The following is a 9,322-nucleotide window of genomic DNA, read 5'->3' as shown; positions in this document are numbered from 1 at the left end:
TCTTCAACACAGATCCGACATATGCAAGCAGTGCACTGAGATTTCATTAAGTACCACCGCCAAAGAATTAGAGCGATTTCAGCGAGCTCGAAAAATTACTGATACGATGAAAAATGTCCCAAAGCTGCAGAGAAAGAAGATGCTGCGTACAGGGCCACGCTGCAAGGGGTGCAACGAGAGCTGTGTGGCATCGAAATAGGGAGCTGAAGTAGGAAGTGAGACGTGTTTGTCGTAGTAAGAAAAGAGGGGCTGAAGAACGGGAGTGCGAAGAGCTTGAAATACTAGTAGACAGCAAAACGCCAGAACATTTTATCAGAGAGCAAGAGGGGTTACCGCAAGTTTCAAGAGCAAACTCCAGTAAGAACAACCATGCCCGGACAGTTATAATTTCGAAACAGTAGAGTTTCGTTTATTTAGGAACCAGCTTTAACATCGATACTTGGGTCTGCATCGTAATCCAGCGCAGAATCACCCTTGCCAACTAGTGCTACTTTTGATTAAGCAGGGAACTGAGAAATAAATTTCGAATGAACACAAACGTTCCAGCCCTGAAGTTATTCAACTTGAAACTCGATGGAAAGACCAAGTGGAGAAGGATTTGGCTTCACTTCGTATTTTCAATTGGCGTCACTTGACACACAAGAGAAACGACTGGCGTGCTTTATTGGACCCGGCCAAAAACGCCGAAAGAACAAGGTAAACAAAGGCCTTTACAAATTTAAAGTTATCACTGCTAACTGCGACCTGCGTACTAAATGCGAGGGAGGTTCATCGCACGGAGGATGTGAGGTATTTTGAGTACAATGGGTAAACGCCATTTAATTTAAATAGTTAGTATAAATAGTAACAATTTCGCTATGGGTGGATGCTATTCGTTGTAGTAGTTCAAGCTTCACATTATTTCTAAACTATATTTTCTGCTGCGAAGCAAACGAGTGTACTAAATTGAATCGAAACCGTATCACTTTTAATATTTTCGGTTGCTAAAGTAAGGCCAAGGCGGTATTTTAATATTTGCCATATTTCTTAATATAAAGCATGAAACTGCAAGTTGACTTCTTTATTTTCGTTTTATGTTGTTTGGTTAATAATAATAGAGTAATTGTTTAATGTAATTAACCGTTTTTAAAGTTGGTATAAACCTAATTATTTTCCTCGAGCTATAGAACTAAAAGTATCTAGTCAAACGAAATATATATTGAACCAATTTTGGCTGGAAACACATTGGAAACAACGGGTCACGAGCCACAGCTTCCAATTTGTTATCTACATTATCTAAACGCTTTGTCGATAGCGAAATGAATTTTTTGAACACGGAAGCGACATCATGAATTTGTATGAGTTTGCCATAAAAAGAGGAGGAAGAACCTTATCTGTCGCTATAAAAATAGAAAGAGATCTAATTTGGCCACAACCACAGTCGTGGTGTAGAAGCTCTGTCGCCGCCAATAATTATTTACCTAAGAGTACGTGTTAAAATTATTTGACAGCTGTGGTCCGTAGCCCGTCGTTCCCAATGTGTTTCAAGCTTAAAAGCTTAAAAAGTATTAAGATGTTTTTCGCTATTAAAATAGACGTGCTTATCAAATAAAAGTCGATGAATAAAATGCAATGAGAATTTTGGCGAAAATCCATGCCTTGCAAGTCAGCTGTCAATCACAAGCCAATAACCTTCATTATCGTTGAGTGATAATCGCGATAATATATCTGTTGGCGCCGACTGATCGGTCATTCATCTGGAAAGATGAAAATATTTTTTGGTAAATTTGTTTTTATTATTTGGAATACATGCATTTATACTGTACACATTTATTACCGCACATGTGGTAAAACATTATTGTCGGTGGATTTAGGCTATTACAAGAACATGCTGCAATAGGTTTGCCAGACGTACTGCTTTTGGGAGTACACGTACTCCTTTTTATTGTAATGTACTTAGGGTTGCCAGATTTTTTGGCGCGAAATCAGTGCATTCGACTTTTTCATGCTATAAAAATCTGTACTTTTCAGTACACTTTTATTCCCAGCAGAATTATGAATGTACTTAAGTAGGAGATAATACTTTGAAACGCCAGAGTACTTGTTTTTAATAATATCTTGGTATGGGTAAGGCTTCCTCAAGTGAGCCCCGAATTTACCAAGATTATACAATTATTTACCAAGAAAAGCAAAAATAAATAAATTTGTACTGCAAATAATTTCAATGTATAGTTTAATGTTTTTAAATCTGCACCCAAAAAACTTTGTTCATTCGGACAATTACTTTCAAAGAAAAATAAAAATTTCCAAAACACTGCAAAAATGTTCAATTGTTGATTAAAAACAAACTATTTGGAATTTTGCAGGCGCTGCCTGAATATCATTGAAAAACATTAATCTTGGTAAATTCGGGGCCCACTTGTGGAAGCCCTACCCGTTTATAGTTATATAAAATGTTGTTCATAAAAAATAAAAATTTTATTCATTTTAAAATGAGTATACACATTAACATGTAGTACGAGATACCTTTATAATATTACAGGAGCCAATAAATTATTTTATATACATGACATTTTTTAATAGCAATAATGAGATAATTTCCACTTCCAGTGGTTAAATAATCAAAGAACTCCAAACATTATATATATTTTAACATTACTTTTAATTTGAAGTTCACTTTCCAAAATTTTAATTAGAAGTCGGTTTCTCTCTTTTCGCCAGGAAGTAAACTTTATATTTAAGTTAGTTCCTCTCAGGTGCTTCGGGTGAACGTGGTATTGAAAAAGCAAGATTACATATTTATTCAAATTGTGGAAAGAGACCTCTATTTAAGGACCGCATCCGTATTTCCTCATGGCTTAAATCATTTTTTCAACTGCGCAAAAACTTTGAAAGACTAATGGCTGGTTTCTCCAACTCAACTTAACTTAGTTTAGCCACTTTTTGGACTTAAGTCAAAAGTTAGCCTACGTTTTACACAGCTTATTCTTGACTAAGTCAAGAAAATTTACTTAACTAAGTTAAGTTGAGTTGGACAAACCAGCCCTAAGAATTCGCCAAAAAGAGTATCTAAATTGAATCAGTAAATTGAGAAAAACGAATTGTAAGTTGTAGGCAAAGCCATTCAATTATTCAAATTTGTTGGTTTAAACTGAAAGTTATTTTCGAGATAACTAACAACACTCGACAAAAAATGTCAGCCCTCTGGTAGATAATGACCCGCAATATGCCCATAAAACGACTGCTCTTTTATATTAATTTCTTGCGCATATCAAATATTACCGAAAACAAGTCAGTATTACCGAAAACAAATAGTAAATTTTAAAAAAGTTGCAAAGTTATGTAAAAATCGTAAGCAAATCGTAATGTATTTTGTTTGTGTAAAATATTTAATATTACACAAACAAAATATGTTCATGGGCAAAAATTACCGATCACTGAGTTACCGTGTACCAAGCTCGGTGGGAAGAACTCTATTACAAATTTGATTGCTCAGAATTGAAAAATCAGTACAAATTTAAAAAAATCACTACATTAGCGTACTGATTGAAGGAATGAATAAAATCAGTAAGAAAGTTGAAAAATCAGTACTGTACTGATAAAATCAGTACGTCTGGCAACCGTAAATGTACTCCCATGTACTCCCAAAAAAAATATATGGAAATGTACTCCTTTATTAGTTTTGTACTTCTTTTGTTCTCCTTTTCCCAGCCATTAATATTTTATCATATACAGGGTGTAAAATAATAACTTTCGCACAGTTTCTTTTTTTGTTTTTAATAAAAGGGACCTTTATAGATTTTGCGAAAATTGTATTAACTCGTTTTTAAATTTTAGCCTTCATTTGGGTTTACCAGCGGGTTCGGGAGAAAAGCGCAAGCGGCACGAAAGTCTTCGTCGGTTACTTTATTACAGATCTTCTGTAAATAGGTATAGGCTAATTTCCCCCATTTGGGTCCTTTATACTCCTTTACTTTATGCATAAGGCCTCATACTCAGCAAACGAAACGACTCCGAACCGGTGACGGGCATTCATACGACCAAAAAGGTGTCATTCTTTTTAATTCTTTCCATTTAGCATTAAAATTAGAAAAGCATTCCTAAACCAAAAGACCAAGGCCAAAGTGAGATAAACCAGTTGCATAAAATAAATAAATAAAAAAAATTTTAGTTGAAGAAAGTACACGCAAAATATTTCACAAAAATTTATTGAAATATTACCATTTTTCAAAAGTGCCATTTTGGCACTTTGTGCCAAATAAAAACGTTTAGTGCCATTTGAAATAAAATAGGGCCAAAAATGGCACGGTTTTAGCCAAGTTGGCAGCCCTGTATGGCACTCTTCATCATGTCAGCTGTTCCTGTTTGGGCGGTAGTATCCCTGCAGGAAATGTATCTCACTATAAGTTTACTTGAAATTAATTAGGAAGGAACTGAAGGCCACTATTATCTGTATATTTTCTTTGAGGAAAGCTTACTATATTTCTGTGGCGATGGCCACGAAATAGTCAAGGGTGGTTGCATCTGCATTAGATGTTAACTAACTTGTAGCTAACTTTTTTGGACATAAAATATCAATAATAAAAACAATACTTTTTTACTTGTTTATTTATTTTCTTTGTTTAACATTACATATTTGTTTACATATTCTGCTGTAGGTGGTCCAATATTAGAATTACGTCAGACTTCGAAATGATAATAAAAAATTTCGATATTAATTTTATTTGTCCTGAATTTGAAAAAGTGTTTGTGAAGTGCAGAAAAAAAGTGTATTCGTAGTGAAATTTGTTCGATGATATTTAAATAGAAACTTGTTTAAAAGAAGCAATCTCCCGATTTCGTCTGCATTACTCTTGCATTACTTTTCAACTAGTTAACTTGAAACTTTTGTAGCCAACTACAAGTTATATATTTCATAGAAATCCCGCAAAAAAGTTAACTACAAGTGGGTTACTTTTTATCAATTGGTAATTTTTATTTCAGGGATTCAACCACCTCTTCCATAGAAGCACGAAGATAATGGTAGATGGATTTATTCTGCCCATTAGTATCCGGTCGATGAAGAGTTTCTTCTTTGAGTAGGAGTGAGAGTCGATTGCGAATTTTCTGTCTGGGGCTGTCTGTCGTGACTGCAGCTTCTCACGTTCTGACGCACGTTCTACATAGCACAGAGGGGCATGCGGACCTTGGCTGCAAAAGGTATTACCCCTAGGCGATGTTGGCTCTTCGGATGGAACGCACATCAAGAACGCTCGAAGCGTCCATGACAATAACATGATCCACCAAAGGTATTATCTCTTATCGTTTCTTTTCAGTGATATCCAAATTTGCTAAGCCCAAAACAGAAAATGTGACAAGTCCCAAAGAATACAAAAACTTTTGATTAGAAATCTATATCTAAGGTGACACATTTAGGGCTGGTTCGGAACGATCGAAACCGGGACGCAGCGGGGGGCAATCGAAACTTCGTAGGACATCTCAATGTTGAATTCGCCAGTTGCTAGCATGCAAAAGAGAACGCCGAGCCAGTTCGGCAATAGTACGTATCCCCACAGGGATATGAATATCTACATACATATGTCTTATTAGACAATACTAATTCAATTGCATTTTTTCGGTAATTCGTCGCTCGAAAAAACTTAAATTAATTTGATAATGGTAAAGTTTTTGAAGAAATACGCGATGTGCTTCTTTTTATACCCGAGCGCACTTGTGTACAAGGGTATTATAACTTGATTCACATAACGGTTTTTTGTAACAGGCAAAACGAATCGAGATAAATATAGACATAAATGTATACATAAATAATCAGAATGAAAAGAGAAATCGATTAAGCGGTGCCTGTCTGTCCGTCCGTCCGCCTGTGCACACGATAACTCGAGTAAAAATTGAGATATCTTAACAAAACTTAGTACGTGAATTTCTTTCGGGCGTAGGACGGATGGTATTGAAAACGGACAACAACCACGCCTACCTCCCATATAACGATAGTTTTCAGAAGTACGAAAACTGCAATTTTTTAGTAACTACTGAAGATTATTCACTCAAAATTGATATCTGCAAAGATTTTTAGAAGGAAAATAAGAATATTAAAAATTTTTGGAAAATGGGCGTAGCCACGCTCACTTATGGTTACATGTGTATATCTTGGTAACCGCTGCACCAATTTCTTCCAACTTGGCACAGTTGTTGACCTTGGTACAGCATACCAAATGGCCGAAAATTTAAAAAATCGGACAATAACCACGCCCATTCTACATAACGGTAATTTAGAGAAATACGAAATCTCCGATAAATCAGTAAATATTACAGCTAATTTATTCAAAATTGATACTTGCAACAATTCTTAACCAAGAAATACGTTTATGATAAAATTTTGGAAAATGGGCGTGGCACCGCCCACTTATGATCACATATATGTATCTCGGTAACCGTTCTACCAGTTTGTACCAAACTCGGTATGGTTATTGTGCTTGCCTCATAAAGGCGAAATGTTGAAAAATATTGAAATCGGACTAAAATAACGGCCGCTTTTCATATAACGGTGAATTTCAGATATGCTTCAAACTTCAATATGTCGAAATTTAAGGACTCTCGTTTACTCAAAATTGATACACCCCGGCTTACCATGAAGCGGTAGCTTTCTGAAAGGTAAAAGCATGGTACAAAAAAGAAGGTAGTTTCAATGTCAATTTTCGGTCGCCATATTAACTACCTGACAATTAAGTGGATTGTGACATTTCATGCTACCATACTCAGAGACAAAAATCCTTTTTTTATGTCATTTTTTATGAAAATAAACAAAATATTTTGATTTGAAAATAAATTTTGTGAGAAACGAATTGCCTTTAGGAATCTAAATAATATTTGATACGTTAGCAAGCAAATAAAATAAAATAGAAACAAAATGAGCTGCATGTTTTCTAGATGCACAAATACGAAATATATTTGCAAGGGCATGGAAATAAGGTTTTTCAAGTTACCTGTGATTCCGCATATTCGCGAAAAATGGTTAAAGGCATGCAACGTAAGGTAAAGCGACTTGCCCAAAGTGCCCTATGTTTGTTCAGCGCACTTCTCAAGAAATGAAATATCCTTAGCAAAGAAAAATGCAAGACTGAGTAGAAGTGCAGCCCCGAAACCGGAACCGGAAAAGTAACCAAATAATAACAGGTTTACATTATTCTAGTAGCTCTCCAGTCCAATAACCATACAAACTCGCGCTGGAATATACAAAAAAATACTCGGAATAGAACATTGAATTAAAAGGTACTCGTAGACTGCCAATCCGATTACTATTAACTGGAACCAGTGTCTTTTTAAATTACTCCAGTTTCTATCCAGTGCTGTTTCGGTTAAATAAACTCGAATGCTACTGGAATCAGGTAAAAACTTAGTACATAAAACCAATTTAATATTTTCCCGTAGTGGTGAACTGGAACAAAACGAAGATTATTTGGATGAATATTTAGAATATCTGGAGGGGTATATTTATGTTAACTATTAATTATTTACGTATGTAAATCAATACATAAATTATTTTTCAAATTTACGTATAAAGAGGTGAAAAAACGGCAGTTGAAGACATTGGTATTTCAAGAAAAATCGTGAGAAGCGCTTATACAAGCATAGCTACCCAAACTGAGTGAGATACAATTTATAGGGATATATGCGTGTATGTATATTTTATATCTTACTTTATTATTTGCCTTAGTGAATCGCTCGATTTGCACCGGCTCAAATGCGTTGAGTTTGAGAAAAAAATTGCTTCCCTTGAGAAGCAAATTGCAGATCTTAAGCTCGAGCTATGCAAGGTTGAAAAGCTAAAGGTTTTTGACAATACTTTAACGTCCTCACGTTATAGCCTGGATGATATATCATATGCAACTTTCATATATGCGGCTGGGCCACGCTGTTATAGGCTATTGCGTAAACTCGAGTTTGCTTTGCCGTCACCGTCAACACTGCGAAGGTGGGCAATGGGAATTTCAATTCATACACCATTTTTCAAGCATCCCTCTGATGAAAAGAAGCTTGTGTTCGTTTTTGCTGACATACCTCACCTAATGAAGCTATTACGTAACCATTTTGTAGACGATGGTTTCTTATATGGTCAAACTGTTTTGAAAAAAAGCGAAATCGAGGAGTTAATAGCTCTATGTAATACGGACTTAAATATAACAAAGACGTTATCGTTAGAAACGTTGAACGTAAGAGGCGCAGGTAAAGATATATACACAAAATACTGTCGTTCTAATACATGTATAGACGGTTTCCTAGACCGTCCGTCCACCCCCTCTAAAATGGAGGGAAATGTTTTTTATTGGAAAACGCAAAATTTGACCTACCAAATCAGAGATGCTCTATCTTTTGGTGGTATTACGGGCTTCCGGTTTCGACTGGAAGTGGGTTAAACTGACCGAAAGTCCATTTTATTAAATTTGACAAACATGTTTTTACTACAGATTCGGATTCTGCGGATGAAAATACGTAACTCTTGTCGGAAACTTTTCTCTGGAATGTACTTCCGGTTAAAAGATTGTACTTCCAGCCTGTTTAACCCACTTCTACATCTCTGTATGGTGCTATGCATTTCCTTCCATACAAAGCATGTTCTTATTTTTTTAACTATATGTATTTTTACAAGAAAATAATTAGATTGCAATAAAAAAATTTGGTCAAAAATTGCAAAAAAAAAACACTGCCATTATTTCTCAAAGAGGTGTTAATGAAATTTTGGTTGACCACAAGTATTTATTTAGTATCTAATACATAATAATGTAAAAAAATATTGTTTACACCTCTTATATTATGTTCTAAAACTGACACCGAAAATACTTTAGTAAACCTTTGCAATTTTTATCAGCACGGCAAAAAGTGAAATATGCCACCAAATTGTTTTCGCATACAACAGCAACAGCCCTTAAACGATGTGCTACACTTGGAATGTGCAAGAGTGCCGTAAAGTTTGTGCAATGCTCAGAGTTATTTAAGCTTATTAACGACTGGTTCGACATTTTCGACTCGAGAACCGCACATAAGGATATGCGTTCCTGCAGCAAGGCGTATGGACTTGCAACTGCCGATCAAAATGCAACGCTGGAGTCGATGAGCAAGATCGTTCCTTATTTATTTCCGAAAAGAGTGAACGGAAATCTCCTTCCGTTTCAACGAGCCATTTTGCAAAACAACAACGCCCTTCCGGCTCTATATAATTATGTTCAACAGCAGTATGGAATTCGTTATATTTTGACAAACAAACTAAATCAGGATTGCTTGGAGAACTTTTTTAGCGCTATAAGAATGAAAGGTGGTCTTCATGATCATCCATCGCCGCTTGAAT

The 9,322-nt window shown here is 35.5% G+C and overlaps 1 long non-coding RNA gene across 1 annotated transcript; it reads left to right on the top strand.

Annotated features, from left to right (window-relative positions):
* Positions 1–6,910: 6,910 nt before the first annotated feature.
* On the top strand, positions 6,911–7,952 carry LOC108358830 (uncharacterized). The gene is made up of 3 exons (XR_001846836.1): positions 6,911–7,006; positions 7,113–7,248; positions 7,313–7,952. It is a non-coding gene; the product is annotated as an uncharacterized LOC108358830 (long non-coding RNA).
* Positions 7,953–9,322: the final 1,370 nt, after the last annotated feature.

The sequence above is a fragment of the Rhagoletis zephyria genome, unplaced genomic scaffold, assembly GCF_001687245.7.
Source record: "Rhagoletis zephyria isolate East Lansing unplaced genomic scaffold, Rhagoletis_zephyria_1.1 Rzeph_scaffold_00301, whole genome shotgun sequence".
In the NCBI taxonomy this organism is placed as follows: domain Eukaryota; kingdom Metazoa; phylum Arthropoda; class Insecta; order Diptera; family Tephritidae; genus Rhagoletis; species Rhagoletis zephyria.
This window is presented reverse-complemented; position numbering and strand designations above follow the sequence as displayed.